This window comes from Trachypithecus francoisi, unplaced genomic scaffold (genome assembly GCF_009764315.1).
Source record: "Trachypithecus francoisi isolate TF-2019V2 unplaced genomic scaffold, Tfra_2.0 Lachesis_group5, whole genome shotgun sequence".
NCBI classification, from domain to species: Eukaryota; Metazoa; Chordata; class Mammalia; order Primates; family Cercopithecidae; genus Trachypithecus; species Trachypithecus francoisi.
The window spans coordinates 12,664,435-12,690,003 of NW_022681470.1; the positions used below are offsets into that span (position 1 = coordinate 12,664,435).

The 25,569-nt window shown below is 40.0% G+C and overlaps 1 protein-coding gene and 1 pseudogene across 5 annotated transcripts in view; both read left to right on the forward strand.

Annotated features, from left to right (window-relative positions):
• LYST (lysosomal trafficking regulator) overlaps positions 1-25,569 on the forward strand; it is a 223,564-nt gene that overhangs the window by 15,033 nt on the left and 182,962 nt on the right. For 2 of the 5 annotated variants that reach the window (XM_033198015.1, XM_033198016.1), the window contains exon 1: positions 1,776-1,895. The exons of 1 other annotated variant lie outside the window; for it this stretch is intronic. The gene's annotated coding sequence lies outside the window, so the exon portion shown is untranslated. Of the gene's footprint in view, positions 1-1,775; positions 1,896-25,569 lie in introns of those variants that run through there. 2 more of the 5 variants (XM_033198014.1, XM_033198011.1) reach the window with 2 other exon arrangements.
• On the forward strand, positions 6,857-6,906 carry LOC117076929 (annotated as a pseudogene).

Below are 25,569 nucleotides of genomic sequence, written 5' to 3' on the forward strand. Positions count from 1 at the left end.
CTGTGCCACTGCACTCCAGTCAGGGAAAAAAGAGCGAAGCTCCATCTCAAAAATAAAATAAAATAAAAAATACTGCTACCAAAAAAAAATAGTCACAAATGACATTACTTTGTGCCTTTTACGAACAACTAATACTTTGAGGGCCAATTGTATACCATTATCATCTAAAGTCTGTTTCATTTTCTTCGCTTTAATGAAATCATGATAATCTATTATTTTCTACTCAAGGTTAACAGAAATTAGCTTGTTACTTAATATTTCTTTGACTTGTTTTGTCCATTAAAAAAGGGGGTGTTTTTAAGATTAGTGGGTGAAAGTTAATGTATAAATAAAAGTAGACACAACTTTAGGTAAAACTATGAAACAGGTTAAGTTTGGCTTCCTCTTTTTGTCTCAGTTCAGACACACGCACCTAGCACAATAGTTAGCGCATTGTAGGTGCTCATTAAATACTGGTTAAATGAGTGATAAGTTCCCTGAGGCATTTGCTTCCTGCACTTGTTAGGGTTCAGTGAGCTGAGATCCCTCCAGCCTGGGCGACAGAGCGAGAATGTGTCTCAAAAAAAAAGATAAAAAATAAAAATAAAAGACTGCCTGCCAGAGGAAGTGGGCAATCTTCGCCTAAAGATATGAACTGCTAATGGTTAAACATCAGACCTCAGAGAAGACATATTTTAAAGCGGGGAGTTTTCTCCAAGAGCACCCTGTAAACCACATCAGTGGGCAACTTAACGCACTTTGCTTGTCATTGGGTCAGATGGGAGTTTGAGGAATTGAGAGTAACATTTGGTATATAGACTTGGGACATAATATCTTGAATTATTTCTATTTCATAATTCCTGTGCAAAAAATTATGGGAGTTGTTGATTCTACAGCAATTCCTGTCAATTTGTAGATTATCTGCTTATTAATAGTTTGCATTGTTTGGTAGAACTTGAAAACTACCGAAGGATTACAGTTCAGGCTTTTTCCCAGTACCTCTGGCGTTGCTGTCTCAGTGACTAGAAGGTGAGGCGGGTGGCCCTTGAAATGCCAAACCGCCTACCACAGCAGTCTGCCAGCCGCGTGCTGGGCGCAGAGCCAAGGATGCAGCCAAAACATCCTGGGTTTAACCTACAGCTCTCACTCTTTGGAGGGACTGGTCTATTAGGGCATATGACACTGACAGTGCGCACTGTATACAAACCGTGTTTGAACAGGAGTCGGTTGGAAAATACACCACTGCACTGAATTACTTCTGCAGTGGCTTTGCAAAGCACTTGTTTCTTGAAAGAAGCCGACAGTAACCATTAAAATATAGCTTTTCCCAAGGCATCCCTAGGGGTGCCTTGTGGGTAACCCTTTCTCCCTCTCCTGACTCCTTCCCGTTATTTCTTTTATCCTCATCCTCTAGACCTACACAATGCGACAGGTTGACAGTCTGTGTTGAATGGAAGAGGCGGATGCTGCGCTTGTGTTTGGTGCTTCTCAAACGGTGCTCGCTCTCCCCAGGGTCTGACACTGCCCACTACGCAGAGCCCTGGGTGGTAGTGCGTACGCATGGTATAACCCCCCACCGCTGAGAAACCCAGACCCGTCCCCGGTCTCAGACTTAAGGGTCGGCCCGCCCCCCTGCCTTCCCTATTGGCTCGTTGGTTCCACGCGTCACGCCTGCGACGCCGGCGCTGTCCTCCCAGAGGAGGCGGGGCTTACACGCGCGAGGCCGAGCCAAGAACGCACGCGCAGACGAGCGGGTCTGGGTCCGGGCGAGGGGAGGGAGGGGGTGGTGTTCTCGGTTTCCTGGGTTACCTGAGCGGGCGGGGGTGGGGTGTGCGCGGCGGCGGCCAGCAGCGGCGTCGGCTCGGGGTTCTCCTGGAGAGGGGGAGTGCGCGGCGGCCGTAGCTGCCACAGAACAGGTAAAGGCGGCCGCCGGGCGCCGACGCTGCCGGCAGAGGGTTCCGGGTCCCGGCCCCTCTGCGTGGCTTGGAGGGGAGGCGGTTTGGGGCTGGTGGCAGTTAGCCTGGGCTGAGGGCTGGGGCCGCCGGGCTGAGGGCGCGAGGGCACTCGGCCTGACGCGCCAGCTCGGGGCGTCCTCTCTGGCTTCTGGGCTCTGGGACTTCTCGCGGCGCCGGGCCGCCTTTGACAGCCGCCGAGCCGGGGGCGGGAGCTCAGCTGGGCCCCTCTGGGCCATTGCAGCGGCTACTGGGCACTAACTTTATTTCGCAGCGCGCGGGGGGCGAGGTCGAGCAGGCTGACGGCGCTGTGTTGCTACCTTTATTTTATTTTTTGATCCTGTGCCGCTGCACTACTCAGCCCAGCTGGGCCCCGGCTGTCAGGTTGACGATGGGAGTTGACGGTTTCCGCGCCACCACCCAGCCGGTCATTCCCCGCGCTCCTGCCCTGCGGTGCTCGCCCACCTGTCACCTCTACCGTGCGCCTCGGTCCGCTCTTTCCTCCTGTCCGTGACACCCTTTGACTGGGCGAGAGCCTCTCTTTCCAGGGGATCCCCTGAGACATCTGCTGTCTGTCTCCGGCATCACCGGAGCCTGACTGAGATGCCCCTTCGCTTCTGATGGGTTAAATAAACTGGGAAATTACCCAAGAAGACTCCGGTGTAAAGCCCAGCGAAGGGGTTGCTTAATGGTCCAGGGGACACAGAGGCGTTAAGAAACATTTCCTTAACGCTACTTTTTATCTGGTTAAGCAAAACATAACAAAACATCCCCGATATGCTCAGTAGACCATACACACCCAGCGACAGCCCTTGATAGTTAATGGGGTTTGTTTTAAGCAGATAGAAAATTTTAAGGGAGTCGAATTCTGTGTTGAATGCGTTCGTGTTGAATTTGGGCCAGTGTTTCCTTGAAGATCAAATGCAGGTTGCATTTTCCTTTTGTTTGTTTAACAGATGGATAGGGCAAACTGAATTAGACTTTTCTTCCTAATGATTCTTGGCTCTTCTGCGCTATTACTTTAAAATTCCATGCCTAGATACCCTATGCTAATAAAGATGTTGACTTTAAGCTTTCAATTTATAGATGTAGTTGATTAATATGGGGTATCGGTTTTAAAGAGCTTTATTAAATAGCCAACAACTCTTTTTCTGATAGCTCTTTGCTGTCACCCATATTGTTACTACAAAGATTGGAGAATTTGGAGAAGGGAGGGCATAAGGAAAACTGAATTGCTGTAATTTAATTTACATGAACATACTTCATAAACTATATAATTATATATATGTATTTAGTAAACATTTATTGAGCACCTACTGCATGTTACTTTTCTAAGAATATAAATATCCTCTCCTTCATGGAGCTTATATTCTAGTGGGGACCTCAGATAATAAACAAATAAAATATGTGCTGTGTCAGATGGTGTTAAGTACTACAGAGAAAAAGCAGGGAAGAGGGAGGGCAGGGAACCGGGAGAGGTTGGAATTTTAACTAGAGGCAGTCAGGGAAGGCTTCCTAGAGAAGATGACATTTGAGCCAAGACCAGAAGTAAGTGAGAGGTAATCCGTGCGCCTCTCTGAGGGAAGGATGTGCTACCAGAGAGGAAGGCATAAGGGCTTGCGGAAGCCCTGTGTGCTGGGCATGTTTGAGGACAGCAGAGAGGCTGATTTGGCTGTGGTGGAGAAAGCAGAGGAGTAGAAATAAAGTCAAAGAGGTTAGTGTGGTGGGAGATTAGACTGTGTAAGGCCTTGAAGGCCCTTTTAAGGACTTGAGTTTCTACTCTCAGTGAAAAGGGAGTCCACCCTTTGAGTAAAGAATCTTACCTTTTATTTATTTATTTATTTTGATGTGTTTCTTTATTTTATTTTTTATACTTTATGTTCTAGGGTACATGTGTACAACGTGCAGGTTTATTACATATGTATACATGTGCCATGTTGGTATGCTGCACCCATTAACTCGTTATTTACATTAGGTATATCTCCTAATGCTATCCCTCCCCCCCACCCCACCACAGGCCCCAGTGTGTGATGTTCCCCTTCCTGTGTACAAGTGTTCTCATTATTCAATTCCCACCTGTGAGTGAGAATATGCGGTGTTTGGTTTTCTGTTCTTGCAATAGTTTGCTGAGAATGATGGTTTCCAGCTGCATCCATGTCCCTACAAAGGGCATGGACTCATCCTTTTTTATGGCTGCATAGTATTCCATGGTGTACATGTGCCACATTTTCTTAATCCAGTCTGTCATTGATGGACATTTGGGTTGGTTCCAAGTCTTTGCTATTGTGAATAGTGCCGCAATAAACATATGTGTGCATGTGTCTTTACAGCAGCATGATTTATAATCCTTTGGGTATATACCCAGTAATGGGATGGCTGGGTCAAATGGTATTTCTAGTTCTGTATCCTTGAGGAATTGCCACCCTGTCTTCCACAATGGTTTACAGTTTACAGTCCCACCAACAGTGTAAAAGTTCCTGTTTCTCCACATTCTCTCCAGCACCTGTTATTTCCTGACTTTTTAATGATCACCATTCTAACTGGTGTGAGATGGAATCCCATTGTGGTTTTGATTTGCATTTCTCTGATGGCTAGTGATGATGAGCATTTTTTCATGTGTCTGTTGGCTGCATAAATGTCTTTTGAGAAGTGTCTGTTCATGTCCTTTGCCCACTTTTTGATGGGGTTGTTTTTTTCTTGTAAATTTGAGTTCTTTGTAGGTTCTGGATATTAGCCCTTTGTCAGATGAGTATATTGCAAAAATTTTCTCCCATTCTGTAGATTGTCTGTTCACTACTGCCCAAGGTAATTTATAGATTCAACGCCATCCCCATTAAGCTACCAATGACTTTCTTCACAGAATTGGAAAAAACTACTTTAAAGTTCATGTGGAACCAAAAAGGAGCCCGCATTGCTGAGACAATCCTAAGCCAAAAGAACAAAGCTGGAGGCATCATGCTACCTGACTTCAAACTATACTACAAGGCTACAGTAGCCAAAACAGCATGGTACTGGTACCAAAACAGAGATATAGACCAATGAAACAGAACAGAGCCCTCAGAAATAATACCACACATCTACAACCATCTGATCTTTGACAAACCTGACAAAAACAAGAAATGGGGAAAGGATTCCCTATTTAATAAGTGGTGTTGGGAAAACTGGCTAGCCATAAGTAGAAAGCTGAAGCTGGATCCCTACCTTACACCTTATACAAAAATTAATTCTAGATGGATTAGAGACTTAAATGTTAGACCTAAAACCATAAAAACCCTAGAAGAAAACCTAGTCAATACCATTCAGGACATAGGCGTGGGCAAGGACTTCATATCTAAAACACCAAAAGCAATGGCAACAAAAGCCAAAATTGACAAATGGGATCTAACTAAACTTACCTTTTATTTTATTTTATTTTTGAGACAGGATCTCACTTTGTTTCCCAGGCTGCAGTGCCAGTGGCATGATCACAGCCTACTGCAACCTTGACTTCCCAGGCTCAGGTGATCTCACCTCAGCCTCTGAAGTAACTGGGACTTCAGGCACATATCACCCACCGTGCCCGGCTAATTTTTTGTAAAGATGGGGTTTCGCCATGTTGCCCAGGCTGGTCTCAAACTCCTGAGCTCAAGTGATCCATCCACCTTGGTGTGTCAACATTCTGGGATTATAGGCATGAGCCACTGCACTCGGCTCCAGACTTGCCTTTTAAAAATGATAATTCTGGTGGCCAGATGGAGAATAGACTTTGTTGTAGGGAAAGGGTTGAACAGGAGCAGAAGCTGGGATACCAGTCCAGAACTGTTGCCGTAATCCAGGCAACAGAGATAATGTAGAGATAATGTAGCTTGGACCAGAGTGGAATTGGTGGAGGTGGTGAGAGGTCATTGATTTCAGGGTAAATTGAGGGTAGAGGATAAAAGACTCCAAAATGTAGTTCTGAGCAAGTAGAAAGATGGGGTACTTGTGTACTGAGATTAAGTTTATAAGAGGAGTGGGTTTGATGGGGAGAAGGTTGGGAGTTGGTTAGAAGACAATAAAATTAGACATCCTAGTTTTTAAAGAAAAAAATTATTCAGTGATACTTGTTTAAGAATGGTAAGTAAGACTTTATTCAGGACCATCTCAATAGGTATAGAGACCTTTGCAGAGTGGGGCCCTGCAGTAGGGGAGAGAGACTGGGCTCAACTCCGAATACAGCATGGGAAAATGGGAATTGATAGCCAAAGAGCAGTGTGGGGATCCGTGGATGGAAAATTGCTGAAAGGAAACATCAGGGATAAGGGGGATTCTGGCTAAGCTGACCTAACGGGATTCTTGCTGAAGACAGGCCAGGGTGATCAGACATTACCTGGGGAATGGTGGAGGATGAAGAACCTGATCAGATATTTAGGATGATTAGATATCCAGGATGTTATGCTAAACAGGCTTAGCAGGGTTCTTTGCTAATACTGGATTTTACAAGGAAGTGCACAGATGGGCCTCACAGAAAATTCAAAAGCCTAAGTAAGTTCGGCCAAGCAAAGAATTTTTGTCAAAGCTGAGATTATTAGTAGTAAACGCAAGTGACTTTGTTTTGAAGAGACATTTTACATTACCTTGACTATACCAGGGGGTTAAAATTTTCACCCATAAACAGCCAACTTTGGTTTCATGATTATTTTCTTCTTAGTTCTTTTGGCCCAACCTAGTCATTCTTTTCCCAAGTGTAGTTTTATTTTTGTTTGATTGCACTCACATAATGTCTTTGTTAGTTTCAGTTGTAGAGAAAGCCATATAGTCCAGAATTTCAGAGTACCTTTTTGGTCTGTTGCTGTATTTAACTTGAACACCTTCATCTGATTAATCTTTTCCTCAATTATCTTTAGTTGCTGGCTTAAGTTCAAGATTTTTTTTTTTTTTTTGAGACAGAGTCATTCTTTGGTTTCTCTTCAAATCGTATAAATCTTTCACCTTTTACCAAAGATTTCTGTGGAGACAGAGTCCTGCTCTGTCACCTAGGCTGGAGTACAGAGGCGGGATCTTGGCTCACTGCAACCTGCACCTCCCGGGTTCAGCCAATTCTCCTGCCTCAGCTTCCTGAGTAGCTGAGACTACAGGCGTGTGCCACCATGCCCGGGTAATTTTTTGTATTTTTAGTAGAGGTGGGGTTTCATTGTGTTAGCCTGGATGGTCTCAATCTCCTGACCTCGTGATCTGCCCTCCTCGGCCCCCCACTGTGCTGGGATTACAGGCATGAGCCACTGTGCTGGACCAAGTTCAAGATTTTTTTTAAGCCCTAAAATGTTATCAAGTGTGGCTTTACTTGGCCATTTGCAAAAGTACAATGGAAATGACACATTTTTAATACTTTGTAATGTCAAAAGACAAAATTACAACAAATTTAGCTAAAAGATCTTACTTCACCTTTATTTGCCATTCTAGAATCAGGCAACACCTCATTCTATAAAATAGAACAAGTGTTCTGATGAGCCAAGCAAAAGTGATTGGTTTTATGGTAGTCTTACCTTATCTTGAAGGGATGTGTGTGTGTGTGTGTGTGTGTGTGTGTGTGTGTGTGTGTGTTGAGATGGAGTCTTGCTGTGTTGCCCAGGCCAGAGTGTGGTGGTGTGATCTCAGCTCACTGCAAACTCTGGCTCCCAGGTCAAGCGATTCTCCTGCCTTAGCCTCCCAAGTAGCTGGGACTACAGGTGCCTGCCACCATGCCCGGCTAATTTTTGTAATTTTAGTGGAGATGGGGTTTCACCATGTTGCCCAGGCTAGTCTCAAACTCCTGACCTCAACTGATCTGTCCACTTTGGCCTCCCAAAGTGCTGGGATTACAGGCATGAGCCACCGCACCCAGCCTTGGGGGGATATGTTCTAAGATCCCCAGTGGAAGCCTGAAATGGTGGATAGTACTGAATCCTATATACACTATAGAGCATGATGGTATGAGACTTCATCATGCTACTCAGAACAGGGTGCAATTTGAAATTTTGAATTATTTCTGGAATTTTCCATTTAATATTTTCAGACCGCACTTGACCTCAGATAACTGAAACCTTGGAAAATGAATCTGTGGATAAAGGAGTACTACCATATAGACTGAAAAGGGGTGAGGAAAGCAGAAACAGAAAAGAAAAAGCAAATTGGTCACATGTCTTATTAAGGTTAAAGCAGATGGGACTTCCTTATGTCAGTCTTATCATATCATATCATATCATATCAACTGGCATGTTTGGAATTTGACTACTAACTCTATCTCTCCTGATTGCTTGGAAAGTCAGATAAATAATTTAGTTTTGGCTTGGTGAAGTGGAACTTCAGCATGCGTGACTCCATTTTTATTTGATCTGTTGGCCCTAGTGCAGGAGGAGCTCAGTCTAAACCAATAACCTCCTATAAATTTCATTTAACACTGATAAGTTAGTAATATGCAGGGATTAGCCTAATTATTTTGTTTCAGTAAAGATGGCTTGAAATAAATGGGCCATCACATGTTAAATGGAGATCTTTTAAATCAAATTATATAGTATTTGTAGCAATAGAATTTGCCCTGTAAAACTTGGATTAAAAAGTCTATCAGTCTCCGAAGCCAGGTGCTGTGGCTTGTGCCTATAGTCCCAGTTACTTGGGACACTGAGGTGGGAGGATCGTTTGAGCCCAGTTCGAGTCCAGCCTGGGCAACACAGCAACACATCATCTCTTTTTTTTTTTTTTTGAGATGGAGTCTCGCTCTGTTGCCCAGGCTGGAGTGCAGTGGCCCAATCTCGGCTCACTGCAAGCTCTGCCTCCTGGGTTCACGCCATTCTCCTGCCTCAGCCTCCCGAGTAGCTGGGACTACAGGCGCCTGCCACCACGCCTGGCTAATTTTTTGTATTTTTAGTAGAGATGGGGTTTCACCGTGTTAGCCAGGATGGTCTTCATCTCCTGACCTTGTGATCCGCCCCTCTCAGCCTCCCGAAGTGCTGGGATTACAGGCGTAAGCCACCGTGCCCAGCCAACATGTCATCTCTAAACAGAACAAACAAACAAAACATATGTATGTATATCTCAGTCTCCTGGAATTTAAAGTCTGCACTTTAAGAACCAGGAAATAAGCAAATTTTTTAAAATGGATTTTCAACCTAAATATATCTTTAAAATGTGTAAAAATCTGTCAGATTAATAACTAATTATAAACTGATCTTGGAGTCTTTGAGGACACTGTATTGTCTTTGATATTGCTTTCTTTTGCTGCTGCATCTCACCAGTATTTGGCTTTGTACCTCTTAATTCCCTGGCTTTATTTACAGTAATGAGAGAGGTCTGATACGTTTGGAAATGTTGAAGGCGTTCCAGGTGTAACTGCTGAAAAACAAAAGTCTTACCTAATAACATGAAAGATTAATGCTTAAAATTGATCATCTTAATCAAGAAAGGAATAAAATAATTTTCAAAAGGCTAGTCATTTGTTCTATTCAAATATGATTCTTTGAAATTAAAACACAAAATGGATGAGGACACAAGAAAGCTTTTCACTATTTTAACTGAATGGAAGAAATAAATGAACACTAGGGTAGAGTACTACACATATTAGAAATGTTTATAAAACTAATGCTACTCATCTTTTAAAAGCAGTGTTTATATAACAGATTACTACTTAGCAATAACAAATAATGAACTTTAGATCACACAACAACATGGATAAATCTCTAAATAATTACACAGCATGAAAAAAGCCAGACCAAAAAGTAAAAAAAAAAAAGTACATACTGCATTGTTCCATCTATAAAATTCTGGAAAATGCCTATTAATCTAGAATGGCAGAAAGCAGATCAGTGCTGGCCTGGAGATCAGGTACAGAGGGAAGGGGCGGGAAAGAGGGCGAACAGAACAGTAGAGTACTAGGAATCTTCAGGTGGTACTAGATATGTTTGCTATCGTGATTTGATGATGGTTTCATGGGTGTACACATATGTTGAAACATATCAAATTATGCACTTTAAATATGTGGTTTGTTACATGTCAGTTATACCTTAGTAAAGTCGTGTTTAAAAGTGGCTTGACCATGAAAAGACATGGGGAAACCTTCAGTGCATATCACTAAGTGAAAAAAGGCAACCTGAAAAGTCTGTATACTTTATGATTACAAGTATATGGCATTCTGGGAAAGGCAAAACTATGGAGACAGTAAGAAGATTAGTGGTGAAGAGAAGGAGGGATGAATAGGCAGAGCACTGAAGATTTTTAGGGCAGTGAAACTGTTCTATAGATACCACAGTAGTGGCTACATGTCATTGTACATTTGTTGAAACCCATAGAATATACAACATCAAGAGTGAATCCTAATGTAAACTGTGGACTTTGGGTGATAATGACCTGTCAGTGTAGGTTCATTGATTATAGCAAATGTACCAGTTTAGGGGTGCTGTCCATAGTTGGGGAGGCTGTACATGTGTGAGAGCAGGGTATACATGGAGACTCTGTACTTCCTACTCTATTTTGCTGTGAACCTAAAACTCTTCTAAAAAATAGTCTTTTTTAAAAATGAGGATAGAAGATTTTTGCCAGAAACCTGAAGAATTGCATATTTTACATTTTAAAATGGGGGGAGAGGAAGGTAAAGTCAAGAAACTATATATTGAAAATCTTGACACTGATTGATTCCTAGAAAAGCTGTAGACCAGCTTGCCAAGTGCTTAGTGATTTGTAATTAGAAAAGAAAGCACTGATTACTAATACCCAGAATTTGTTTAAGAACAAGTCATATTAAGGTAACTTCATGCTTACTTATGCCAAAGATATAATAGTATTTGTATGATAATCTTTGTATAGTACTTTATAACTTACAGAATACATTCCCATTTATTATTTTATTTAACCCTCACAACATCCCTTTCAATTAGTGTAAGATGAGAAAGACTTCAACAGTAATAATCCCAGGAAGGCACAAAGGGGACAGATGTGAGAGATTTTAGAAAGGCCTCGTGTAGTTATGGATAAAGGAGAGGGAGGAATCAAAGCAGGCTTTAAGGATTCTAGATTGTCTGAGGGTGAATGGTGATGCAGATAATTACTCATAATTTAAAAAATACGGGTGGAGGAATGGATTTGGAGATGTGAAATCTCCATCGGTTTTCTTCAGTTTGGTGGAATTAGCTGTTTTATTTCCTTTGTTGAAACTGAGTCAGATATAAATACATTAAGAACAAAAAGGCCTGGTGTTCAGGAGAGAAGCCTAAACCCAATAAAACAATCTTCATTTATTCAGTAAATGTATTCTTTCAAATCCTTTTGGTAATGTAGGGAGGTTAGTGGGTGGAGCTTGAGGAAGTAGATGTGATCATTGGGAAGGTTTGTTTGTTTTAAGGATGGAGAAGCCAAGGACACTTTAGTGGATTGAGGGAAAGGGTCCACTGAAGAGGAAGAAAATTGAAGTCACAAGAGATAGAAGATAATTGATCAAATGTAACCAGAGGAAATGGAAGAGTCAGGTCCAAGAGGACAAATGAAAGAGTTACCCTGAAGAAGAGGAATGATGTATCTTCTTGTTTAAAAACGAAAAGGAAATAGTGGGTAGATATAGATATAAGTTAGTATCCAGGATGGCATCTCTTTTCTCTGTGAAGTAAGATTTCCTGCTGAGATTGAGAAGGAAGAACATGGGTTGGAGTATGCTTGAGGGCAAAAGAAAAGTTACTATTGAGATTGGAAAAGAGACTTAACTAGGGGCATGTGACCTCCTTGCTGAATCATGATGAATACCCTTCCAAGGCTTGAAATCACAAATGTACAGAGGCCAACAGGATGGTTAAGCAGTGTTCTCCAGCAGCCTGCCTGCTCCCACTCCCCTTCCCTGCCCCCCAATAACAATGCAGAAAACAAATAGACTGAACCTGGACCACTCCCCTTCCCCACCCCCCATAACAATGCAGAAAGCAAGTAGACTGAACCTGGTTTGAGATTGGAAGGGAAGATGTAATGGAAAACTTGAGTAGGGGGTAGTGGGAAGTCAAGGAATAGAGAGTGGTAATGAGGCTGCTAATTGAAGGGTTGAGCCATAGGAATCCTACTTATTAAAGAACAAAGCCAAGCCAAGACAAGGCTGGTAAACGTGGATAATGAAGAGGATGAAGAATCTAAATGAGTAAAGGGCAGGATTAATGGAAATAAAAGAGTACTAGAGATGGAAAAATTGGCACATATGATGTGAGAATTCTCAATTTAAGATTCTGGAGTTAGAACAGTTTCAGGTGATGATAAGGGCCAAAGAATGACCAGTGATGGGTGGATAGCCAAGATTAATAGTGCTAATTATAACAATATTAATAAAAGCTACTATTCATTGAACACTGTGTAGTAGTCACTATACTAAATATTTTCCATAGGTTATTATGCTTATGTTTCACATATTAATATCAACATTTTACAGATGAGGAAACTGGGGCTCAGTGAGATTAAATAACTTTTCCCAAGGCACACAGCTAGGAAGTACTTGTGTCTTTCTGAGTCCTTCTAGCTTTGAAGCACTTATGCCTGACTACTAAACCATGCTAGCCTTCTGCAAAGCAGGGGTCATTGAAGAAGAAAAAGGCAAAGAGCTTGAAGTCCTGTGTGTTGGGATTAATTGTTCTTATGGATAATGAAGTCTTCAGAATATATAGCTCCTGTGTGGAAAGGAAGATAGTAATGTGACAAAATTCCCAGTAAATGGAGATGGCTGACTCAAAGGTCAGTAGGTGACAACTGTAAATATAGCTATAATATAATCTTAAAAGTGGATAAAATCGAATAATAATGACTCACAAGTCATCTTGAGAAACTAGGAGAATACTGACTTGTCTTCCTGACCCCCAATGTGATGCATATGAAAATATTAACCATTCATTTCTTAACCCTCTGTTCTCTCTTGACTTGTGAAATTTTATGTATATATATGTGTGTGTGTATAATTACATGTTTATTTGTGTATATATATTTACATATGTGTGTGTATATATATCTATACACCTGTGGGCACATGCACGCGTGCGTGCACACACACAAACACACACACACACACACAACTCTGTTTTGGTTTTCCTCCTACCCCTCTAACCACTCCTTCTGAGTCTCCTTGGCTGGATTCTTCTTTGCCAGCTCCTTCATGTTGGTGAGCCTCTAGATTTGCTCCTCCTCCTCACTTCTTTTTCTCTGTGCTTTCCTTCGACGATCTCATCTATTTCTAAGGTTTCATATACCATCTATATGTTAATGTCTTTTGAATGTTCATCTAGAGATGAATCTAGAACTTTCTTCAAATCCCAAGATCCTTATATAGGAAGATGTACCCAGAAGAAATAGCCCGTGATATTTCAGGGCAATATCATGTGACTAGAAAAAAACATCTTAGGCTAGTAATCTCCACTCATGCCCATCTAGTTCAGGGCTCAGTTCACTTATTCTGAACATCCACAACCCATTTCTAAGGTGATAGCTTCTCTGGTTACTTATCACTGATATGACCAAACATCTTGATTTGCCTAAGATGGCTCTGGTTTATGCCTATTGTTTGAGACCAACCTGGCCAACTTGGTGAAACCCCATCTCTGCTAAAAATACAAAAAATTAGCTAGGTGTGGTGATGCACACCTGTAATCCCAGCTACTGAGGAGGCTGAGGCGCAAGAATCGCTTGAACCTAGGAGGTGGAGGCTGCAGTAAGCCGAGATTGCACCACTGCACTCCAGCCTGGGCAACAAGAATGAGATTACATCTCCAAAAAAAAACCAAAAAAACAAAAAAACAGTGTATCCTGTGTAACTTGTAAGAGCTGCTTATATCCATTAGCTCACTCTTATCCTACTTTACATATTTGAGTGTCTAGACTTCATGGCACCTTTACTGTATTATGACTTAGAGTTTGTTCAAGATTAAAATCTTTTGCCATTTCCTGAATTTCTGCTTAATGATGCTTCCAAAGACAGTAATACTGATAATTATTCTTGAAATATTTCTCTATTAGCCTTATTTAAACATTTTGGAGAATGTTTCTAAAGTCATTTGTTCCACATTACTGAAATATATTTATTTTCTCTTCACCTTATTTTTTAAAAAATAGAACCCAGTAAGGCAGTTTTGATAAAACCTGATTATGCACAGTTTAAGGAAACATTCAAGATGTATAATTTTAATCTTAAATTAATCTTGATACTGACTACATTTTCTGAATGTTGTATTCTCATAAAAGTTCACAACTCAAAGAGGCATTTAGAGATCATCTACTTTTTGTTTTTTAAATCTCTGTAAGAATAATGCGCATCAGAAAGGTTAAGCACCTTGCCTGAGATTCTAAAGAGAACAAGGCAAAACAGAAAACTGAGAATCTCTTGACTTTTAGTCTACTATTCTTTCTGTTATACTACCAACCTTTTGAAAATTTTAATGTATTTTAAGAAAGTGATCTCATAACCAAAAGATGCCTGTGCATCATAGAAACCCAAAGTGTTTGGTTTTCAATATGTAATTTGCTTATTTTAACCCTTTAACTTTAACCTTTTTTTCTTCACACAAGCCTACATTTAGACCACAGTGATAGAAACTACCCAGTATGATAGAAACTACCCAGTGTGGTGGGAAAAAAAATTATGTGGGTGGAATTTGAAATGCCTTTGCTCAGAAAATATTTATATGTATTCCTTTCTTGTTTGTGTTCTGTGCCCTGCTCCCCTAACTATCCATCTCCACACATGATTATAGAACAATACATTCTGCCACCGGATCTCAGTTTGATCTTGTGGTTATCTTTCTTGGTGTGAAATGTTTTACAACAGTAAACACATTTTTCTGTAATTGACTGCCTCAATTATTATTTTTTCTTTCTTTTGAAGGGAAGCTAATTTTTTGTGTGTCTTAAGAATTATGAAATAAGAGGGAACGTGCTATCTATACATGCAAGGTATATTTAAAACATAAATATCTGTGTTCAGTATGTCTAAAACTTATTTTGCAGAATCTTCTAAAACTTATTTTGCAGAATCTTCTAAAACTTATTTTGCAGAATCTTTAACCTTATGCAAAATATATATGAAAAAAGTTTATTATTATAGTACAGCTACATAAATGATTTTCATTATTTTCATTTCACATTTAGGATAAGGCTCCAAGCTGTGGTTTTGGCATTCCTCAGGAGGTGTGGAAAACCATCATGCTTATAATTGATTTTCAAGAACGTTTAAGCTGTGTGCTCTGAATTGTAATCTTTAACACAGTGTGAATAAGCATCCAAAATTTTATTGCTGAAGGTTTTTGGTTTTAATATGAAAAATGTTTGGTGAGGTTTTTTGGTGTTTCAGTAGTGCCTTAAATGCTTATTGTGGAATAGAGAAAGGCTTTTGTAAATGTGACTATTAATTTCTCACAGCCTTAGCTGTGGGAAGATTTCCTAAAGGTATTTGAATACTAAAATGTTTTCTATCAAAGTTAGTATTAAATGAATTGGTGTTTATTTATTGAACTCTTATATCTGTGGTACTGCATTAGATGCTAATATTTTTCTGATCAAATAAGATCTGGTTTCCTTTCTTAAGAAAAGTATAATCTAGGCCGGGCGCGGTGGCTCAAGCCTGTAATCCCAGCACTTTGGGAGGCCGAGACGAGCGGATCACGAGGTCAGGAGATCGAGACCATCCTGGCTAACACGGTGAAACACCGTCTCTACTAAAAAAATACAAAAAACTAGCCGGGCGAGGTGGCGGGCGCCTGTAGTCCCAGCTACTCGGGAGGCTGAGGCAGGAGAATGGCGTAAACCCGGGAGGCGGAGCTTGCAGTGAGCTGAGATCCGGCCACTGTACTCCAGCCCGGGCGATAGAGCGAGACTCCGTCTCAAAAAAAAAAAAAAAAAAGAAAAGTATAATCTAGTTTTAAAAGAAACAATATAATACAGTGTGATGAGTAATAAGATAGAGGCATGTGGAAAAGTAATTAATTGGGAATTAATGGGAATTTCCATAGCAACATGATAAATTAATTGAGAAAGTGTATACCCTTTGAAGGAATTCCAGAGTGGTACAACGTGTTATGTGTTGGGAGTTTGGAAAGGTAAATTGTGGCAGGTATTGCATACTTTGATAATAAGCAGTTGGGATCTTCTTCCCTATGAATTGGAGTGACGTTTGTCATTCCAAGGGATATGACTGACATTTTTAGTGGTTGTATATTTAGATTAGACAAAAAGTAGACCAGACAAGGTGATCAAGTAGGAGGTTGTTAGTATTGCAAGTAAGAGAGGAGTTGAAGGTCTAAGGATGCTTAGGTGTAAGGTTAGAAGGGAAGGACCAGATTCAAGGCGATGATGATAATATCGAATAATTACTGATCTTCCTGCAATCTGCAGGCACTGTGCTATGCATTTTACATGAGTTATCTCGTTTAATGTTGATATTCACAACAACTGCAGGTACTCTTATGAACTCAGTTGTATAGATGAGAAACTGAAGCTTAGAAAGAGGAAGTTGAGTATGCAAGGTCATAGAGCAGCAGATGCAGAGGTGAACCAGTAAGTGGTCAAGAGGGAGAATTGACTAGGCGCTAGATGAAGTGCTGTTCTGGTTTCTCACCTCAGTGACTGGGTAGAGACCATTAACTGAAAGAGGAATGAAGAAGGAAGAGCTGGCTTATTGGGGAGAGAAATCAGTGTTTGCTTTGGAGAATAGAAATTTGTGTATAGAATACAAAGGGATTGCATGAGCCTGAATCCTGGCTCTGACACTTAGTAACTCTGCGACTTTGAGCAATGACCTAACCTTACTGTGCTTCAGTTTCCAATATGTGTCACCCAGGGGTAATAATTACTTAGGAGATTGTTTGGAGGAGTAAACTAACTACTTAACTAGAATGCTTACAGTAGTACTTGATGTATAGTAATCAATCACTGTAGGTGTTAGCCAGGTTATTATCGTCATGCTATAAAAATCCAAAGGTCTGTTTTGAGGAGGGATGAAGTAGTCAGTGTAAAACATCTAGCACATTCCTTCTAACAGGTATAGAAAGCTGGGGAGATGATTTACCTGGATGAACCTTCATAGTTCCTTTAAATGCTGTCTCTCTCTCTGTAACTACAATGTCTCAGAATTTCCACCCTTGTATGGTGCTCAGGGCCGAACACAGGTTCTTCCTGAGTTCTATACCTGGTTGCCGAATTTGTTTTTAGGAAAAATGAACTACGTGTTGAAAGGTTTAAGTTTGTTGCATTTTAGTGTGACTTCCTCTGAATTTCTATTAAAATTTTGCCTGGCTGCCTTGTGCCTGAGATTCCGTTATTTCCTGCCCAGCTTGTCCTGCAAGGAGCCAGAGTAACCTCTCCTTCCTAGGTCAGCCCCAGGTTTCAAGGCAGCTGGAATGGCGTGTTAACCAAGATTTCATGGGCTTGGGGAGAGGGGCAGGGAAATAGGGAAATAGGCAGTGTTGTTTCTTGACACCCTGAAATACGAAAAAATAATAGGTACACTTTTCTGGGCCATTGCTTTCTTAGATTTCCATTCTTCCCCCACAACTACTGCTCTACTGCTGCTATACATGTTTTTTTTTTTTTAGTTTTCTTTACACAGTTCTACATACATTGGAAATATTTCATTAAACACATTTTTCTACTTTAACTTAGCCTAAATGCATAATACAGAATAAATATAGGAACAGCACAACCATTTATTTCCATATTCACTAGTTAAGGATTATTATATTCCCACATTTTAAATACAGAACATCTAGTTCAGAGCCAACTCTTACCCCTCTGATGCTGAAATTTCTGATGCTGTTTAGAGCTGAAGGTGTTACTTTTTGTTAAAATGTAAATACTTCTTTTCAAGAGGAGCAACATTTTTTTTTCCAAGGCATTTACTTTTTGGTATAAATGTACAGTGTAGAAACATGGAAAAAGATAACAAAGCTGTAAAACACCTGGAGAAGTTTGGGGAGGGGCAAGAAGTTTGTGGTGCTTGGAGGCCTGCTTGGGAGTTGGCACTAAGTACAGCTGTAATTAGTCAGTTTTCTGTCCTGTCCATAGGGAAAACTGTCTAATTACAGTTGTAAGTTGTGCCAGACCTAATCACTAAAATGCTCTGAAAGATAGAATTCTGAAAGATATAGTTTGGTTGTGAGTAGTCTGTCCAAAATTGCATGCAATATTAGGAAAAACATTGGATAGGAATCTGCAGACCTAGCTGTTAAGTCCTCTGACTTTTGGGAAATCTCTGAACCTCTGTTTGCCTTAGTTTATCTGTAAAATGTTGAGGGAGGTGATATGGTCATTAACCCAGAGGTCATTTAACTCTCTGAATGTTGATTGTAGAATGGATTCTCATTTTAAAATAATTTATTAAATGCAAACTCTGGCAGTTTTCCTTTATTGTCAGTCAACTTGTCACTTACCTCAGTATTAGTTGAAAAAATTTGTTTTGAGTATGGCAGTTACATCTTACGTATGTCTGTGTTCCAGAGGCTCATTTCTAAGATGGTTGTTTAGAATGTTTAGAATGCATAAGATTTACCCTTACAGACAAAATAAACTACAGTATACTGGAGTGTTGCATTGTGAGACTTCCCCGGGAAAAAGGTCTGGCAAAGTGCTGAGATTACCTCAACAAGTGTAACTGGCTTACTGTTTGCCTTACGTGCTGCTATCCAACTTTTGGAGCCTTTCCCCAGATCGTTGGAGCTACCACAAATGGCTTGGAGGTACAGGAATCTCCTCTCCCTCCCTGACAGGCAGGGTGCTGGGGGAGAATGGGGCAAAATATATCGCTAGCAATTCAAGTTGGAACTCTGAATTCATTTTCCAATTGAAGTATGAGTTGTTACTAAGATTCTGTAGGGTCTGTAGTTAAAGCCTTAACAGCATTTCCTTCCTGAAGCTGTCCCAATGTTAGTATCTACGGAACTGGAGACCACATCCTAACTTCCTAAGACTACATGACATCTTGACTTCTAGTCAGATGCTCCTTAATGCACTATTCAGAGAAGCAAGTTCGGTAGTTGTCAAGAAGGGCCTGGGCTCTAAACAACTGCTATCATTTCTTTTAAAGTTAATAGATTCAGTGAAAGTTGAACATACCCCCAAGTATGGTGAATGAATAGTCAGTAAATATGGGATCATGATTTGTCTTACAGAAGATTTCAGTTTGTGAAACCATTCGTATTATTGTTAAAGTGGTTTTCATGAATTTTCTTATTCAGTTATTTAATTTAGAACTTTGTGTCATATCTTTCCCTGATCTGCATTTTAAATTCCAAGAGGAATTTGATCACACAAAGCCCATTACATATTTTAATTTCCCTTATTTAGTGAGTACCATATTTTGCTTCAGTATTCTCGAGAGTGTATTTATTATATACTACAAAATAGATTATAAAGGTTTTTATATTAAAGTAAATATATGAAAATAAATTCCTAATGAACTTTCTGTTTTGTCTTTAGTTAGGAATCATTCTTTTTTTCCCAATAAACGTCATATTTTTAATTTTTATTATTTTTAGTTTTTCCGTAAGTTATTGGGGTACAGGTGGTATTTGGTTACATGAATAAGTTATTTAGTGGTGATTTGGGAGATTTGGGTGTACCTATCACCCAAGCAGTATACACTGTACCATATTTGTAATCTCTTAATCCCTTGCTCCCCTCCCATTCTGCCCCCCAAGTCCTCAAAGTCCATTGTGTCATTCTATGCCTTGCATCCTCATAGCTTAGCTCCCACATATCAGTGAGAACATACGATGTTTGGTTTTCTATTCCCAAGTTACTTCACTTAGAATAATGGTCTCCAGTCTCATTCAAGTCACTGCAAATGCTGTTAATTCATTCCTTTTTATGGCTGCGTAGTATTCCATCATACATATATGTACATACATACATATACACACACACACATATACATACCTACCACAGTTTCTTTATCCACTTATTGATTGATGGGTATTTGGGTTGGTTCCATGATTTTGCAGTTGTGACTTGTGCTGCTGTAAACGTGTAAGTATCTTTTTTGAATAATGACTTCTTTTCCTCTGAGTAGATACCCAGTAGTAGGATTGCTGGATCCAATGGTAGTTCTACTTTTAGTTCTTTAAGGAATCTCCATATTGTTTTCCATAGAGGCTATACTAGTTTACATTCCCACCAGCAGTGCAAAAGTGTTCCCTGTTCACCACATCCACGCCAACATCTACTGTTTTTTGATTTTTTTATTATGGCCATTCTTGCAGGAGTGAGATGATATCACACTGTGGTTTTGATTTGTATTTCCCTGATCATTAGTGATGTTGAGCATTTTTTCTTGTGTTTGTTGGCCATTTATATATCTTCTTTCGAGAACTATCTATTCATGTCCTTAGCCCACTTTTCGATGGGATTGTTTTTTTCTTACTGATTTGTTTGAGTTTGTTGTAGATTCTGGATATTAGTCCTTTGTCAGATGTATAGATTTTGAAGATTTTCTCCCAATTCTGTGGTTTGTTTACTCTGCTGACTGTTCCTTTTGCCATGCAAAAGCTTTTTAGTTTAATTAGGTCCCAGCTATTTATCTTTGTTGTTATTGCATTTACTTTTGGCTTCTTGGTTATGAAATCCTTGCCTAAGCCAATGTCTAGAAGAGTTTTTCCAATGTTATCTTCTAGAATTTTTACACTTTCAGGTCTTAGGTTTAAGTCCTTAGTACATGTGTAGTTGATTTTTGTGTAAGGTGAGAGATGAGGATCCAGTTTCATTCTCCTACAGGTGGCTAGCCAATTATTCCAGCACCATTTGTTGAAAAGAATGTCCTTTCCCCACTTTATGTTTTTGTTTGCTTTGTCGAAGATTAGTTAGCTGTAAGTATTTGGCTTTATTTCTGGGTTCTCTATTGTGTTCCATTGGTCTATGTGCCTATTTTTATACCATTACCATGCCATTTTGGTGACTATGGCCTTCTAGTATAGTTTGAAATCAGGTAATGTGATGCCTCCAGATTTGTTCTTTTTGCTTAGTCTTGCTTTGGCTATGTGGGCTCTTTTTTGGTTCCATATGAATTTTAGAAATTTTTTTCTAATTCTGTGAAGAATGATAGTGGTATTTTGATGGGGATTGTATTGAATTTGTCGATTGCTTTTGGCAATAGTATAGTCATTTTCACAATATTGATTCTACCTTTCCATGAGCATGGGATGTGTTTCCATTTGTTTGTGTCATTTGTGATTTCTTTGAGTAGTGTTTTGTAGTTTTCCTTGTAGAGGTCTTTCAATTCCTTTGTTAGATGTATACCTAAGTATTTTTTTTTTTTTTTTGGAGCTATTGTAAAAGGGGTTGAGTTCTTTATTTGATTCTCCACTTGTTTGCTGTTGGTGTATAGAAGAGCTACTGATTTGTGTACATTAATCTTGTATCCAGAAACTTTGTTGAAATCTTGTATCCAGAAACTTTGTTGAATTATTTTATCGGTTGCATGAGCTTTCTAGAAGAGTCCTTAGGGTTTTCAAGGTAAACAATCATATTGTCAGCAAACAGTGAAAGTTTGACTGCCTCTTTACTGATTTTGATGCTCTTTATTTCTCTTGTCCTACTGGTCTGGCTAGGACTTCCAGTACTGTGTTAAGGAGGAATGGTGAAAGTGGGCATCCTTGTGTTGTTTTAATTCTCAGAGGGAATGCTTTCAACTTTTCCCCATACAGTATTATGTTGGCTATGGGTTTGTCATAAATGGCTTTTATTACATTAGGGTACGACCCTTGTATGCCAGTTTTGCTGAGAATTTTCATAAAGGATGCTGGATTTTGTTGAATGCTTTTTCTGCATCTCTTGAGATGATCATGTGATTTTTGTTTTTAATTCTGTTTATGTGGTGTATCACATTTATTGACTTATGTATGTTAAACCATTCCTGCATCCCTGGTGTGAAACCCACTTGATCATGGTGAATTATCTTTTTGATATATTGTTGGATTCTGTTAGCTAGTATTTTGTTAAGGATTTTAGCATCTGTGTTCATTAAGGATATTGGTCTGTAGTTTTCTTTTTTGGTTATGTCCTTTCCTGGTTTTGGTATTAGGGTGATGCTGGCTTCATATAATGAATTAGGGAGGATTCCCTCTTTCTCTGTCTTGTGGAATAGTGTCAAAAGGATTGGTACCAATTCTTCTTTAAATGTCTGGTAGAATTCTGCCTTGAATCTTTCTGGTCTTGGACTTTTTTTAGTGGTAATTATTAAATTACCATTTCAATCTAGCTGGGTTTGTTCAGAGTATCTGATTCTTCCTGATTTAAGCTAGGAGGGTTGTAGTTTCCCAGGAATGTATCCATCTCTTCTAGACTTTCTAGTTTATGTCTGTAAATGTATTCACAGTAGCCTTGAATGACCTTTTGTATTTCAGTGGTAACAGTTATAATATCTCCCGTTTCATTTCTTAATGAGGTTATTTGGATTTTCTCTCTTCTTTTCTTGGTTAATCTTGCTAATGGTCTATCAATTTTATTTATCTTTTCAAAGAACCAGCTTTTTGTTTCATTTATCTTTTGCATTTTTTGTTTGTTTCAATTTGATTTAGTCCTGCTCTGATCTCGGTTATTTCCTTTCTTCTGCTGGGTTTGGGTTTGCTTTGTTCTAGTTTCTCTAGTTCCTTGAGGTGTGACCTTAGATTGTGCTCTTTCAGACTTTTTGATGTAGGCATTTAGGACTGTGAACTTTCCTCTTAGTACTACTTTTGCTCTATCACAGAGGTTTTGATAGGTTTTGTCATTATTGTTATTCAGTTTGAAGAATTTTTAAATTTCCATCTTGATTTCGTTTTTGACCCAATGCTCATTCAGGAGCAGGTTATTTAATTTCCATGTATTTGCATGGTTTTGAAGCTTCCTTTTGGAGTTGATTTCCAGTTTTATGCCGCTGTGGTCTGAGAGAGTGCTTGATATAATTTCAATTTTCTTAAATTTATTGAGACTCGCTTTGTTGCCTGTCATATGATCTATCTTTGAGAAAGTTCCATGTACTGTTGAATAGAATGTATATTCTGCAGTTATTGTATGAAATATCTGTATATCTCTGTCAAGTCCATTTGTTCCAAGGTAGAGTTTAAATTCATTGTTTCTTTGTTGACTTTCTGTGTTGATGACCTGTCTGGTGCTGTCAGTGGAGTATTGAAGTCCCCCACTATTATTGTGTTGCTGTCTATCTCATTTCTTAGGTCTATTAGTAATTGTTTTATAAATTTGGGAGCTCCAGTGTTAGGTGCATAAATGTTTAGGATTGTGATATCTTCCTGTTGGACAAGGCCTTTTACCATTATATAATGTCCCTGTTTGTCTCTTTTAACTGCTGTTGCTTTAAAGTTTGTTTTGTCTAATATAAGAATATCCTGCTGGCTTTTGGTGTCTATTTGCATGAAATGCCTTTTCCCACCCCTTTACCTTATTTGAGTCCTTATGTGTTAGGTGAGTCTCCTGAAGGCAATAGATGGTTGGTGAGTTCTTATCCATTCTGTGGTTCTGTATCTTTTAAGTGGAGCATTTAGGCCATTTACATTCAATGTTAGTTAGCATTGAAATGTGAGGTATGTTTGCATTAATCATGCTCCTTGCTGCCTGTGTACTTTTTGTTGTTGTTGTTTTTTTGTTTTTGCTTTTTAACTTGCATTTTTGTTTTATAGGTCCTGTGTGATTTATGCTTTGAAGAGGTTCTGTTTTGATGTGTTTCCAGGATTTGTTTCAAGACTTGGAGCTCCTTTTAGCAGTTCTAGTGGTGGCTTGGTGATGGCGAATTCTCTCAGCATTTGTTTGTCTGAAAACGACTTTATCTTTCCTTCATATATGATGCTTAATTTTGCTGGATACAAAATTCTTAGCTGATAATTGTTTTGTTTGAAGAGGCTGGAGATAGGGCCCCAATCCCTTCTAGCTTATAGGGTTTCTGCTGAGAAATCTGCTGTTAATCTCATAGGTTTTCCTTTATAGGCTACCTCCTGGTGCTTCTGTTTCACAGCTCTTAAAATTCTTTCCTTCATCTTTTTTTTTTTTTTTTGAGACGGAGTCTCGCTCTGTTGCCCGGGCTGGAGTGAAGTGGCCGGATCTCAGCTCACTGCAAGCTCCGCCTCCCGGGTTTATGCCGTTCTCCTGCCTCAGCCTCCCGCATAGCTGGGACTACAGGCGCCCGCCACCTCGCCCGGCTAGTTTTATTTATTTATTTATTTATTTTATTTTTTAGTAGAGACTGGGTTTCACCGTGTTAGCCAGGATGGTCTCGATCTCCTGACCTTGTGATCCGCCCATCTCGGCCTCCCAAAGTGCTGGGATTACAGGCTTCAGCCACCGCGCGCGGCCTCTTTCCTTCATCTTAACTTTGGATAACCTGATGACAATGTGCCTATGCGAAGACGTTTTTGCGATGAATTTCCCAGGTGATCTTTACGCTTCTGTATTTGGATGTCCATGTCTCTAGCAAGGCCAGGGAAGTTTTCCTCAATTATTCCCCCAAATATGTTTTTGAAGCTTTTAGAATTCTCTTCTTCCTCAGGAACACTGATTATTCTTGGATGTGGTCATTTAACAGAATCCCAGATTTCTTGGAGGCTTTGTTCATGTTTTCTTATTCTTTTTTCTTTGTCTTCGTTGTATTGGGTTAATTCAAAGACCTTATCTTCGAGCTCTGAATTTCTTTCTTCTACTTGTTTAGTTCTATTGCTGAGACTTTCCAGAGCATTTTGCATTTCTAAAAGTGTGTCCGAAGTTTCCTGAATTATTTTTTATTTTTGTTTTCTTTATGCTGTCTATTCCCTTGAATATTTCTCCCTTCACTTCTTGTATCATTTTTTGGATTTCCTTGCATTGGACTTTGCCTTTCTCTGGTCCCTCCCTGATTAGCTTAATATCTACCCCCCTGAATTCTTTTTCAGGTAAATCAGGGATTTCTTCTTGGTTTGGATCTATTGCTAGTGAGCTAGAGAAATTTTTTGGGGGTGTTGAAGAGCCTTGTTTTGTCATATTACCAGGGTTGGTTTTCTGGTTCCTTCTCATTTGGGTAGGCTCTGTCAGAGGGAAGGTCTAGGGCTGAAGACTGTTGTTCAGATTCTTTTGTCCCACAGGGTGTTCCCTTGATGTAGTATGCTCCTCCTTTTCCTATGGACGTGGCTTCCTTTGAGCCGAACTGCAGTGATTGTTGTCTCTCTTCTGGGTCTAGCCACCTAGCAAGTCTACCTGGCTCCAGGCTGGTATTGGGGGTTGTCTGCACAGAGTCCTGTGATGTGAACCGTCTATGGGTCTCTCAGCCGTGGATACCAAGGGCCTGTTCTGGTGCAGGTGGTGGAGGGTGCAATGGACTCTGTGAGGGTCCTTAGCTTTGGTGGTTTAATGCTCCATTTTTGTGCTGGTTGGCCATGGTTTAATGCTCTGTTTTTGTGCTGGTTGGCCTCCTGCCAGGAGGTGGCACTTTCTAGAAAGCATCAGCTGTAGTAGTACAGAGAAAGATCTGCGGTGGGCAGGGCCCTAGAACTCCCTAGAGGGCTAGATGGGCTTGAAAACTTCCCCGAGGCTATCCGCCTCTCAGCTGGGAAAGAAAAGGGCTTTAGTTCTTTCCTCCACCTGTGAAGTCTGCTAGCTGGATTTGCACCCTCCCCCGAGTTCTGGCCAGCAGGCTTCTCACCCAGTTCAAATTATTATAAAGTTAGGCTAGAGAATTTCTTCTCCT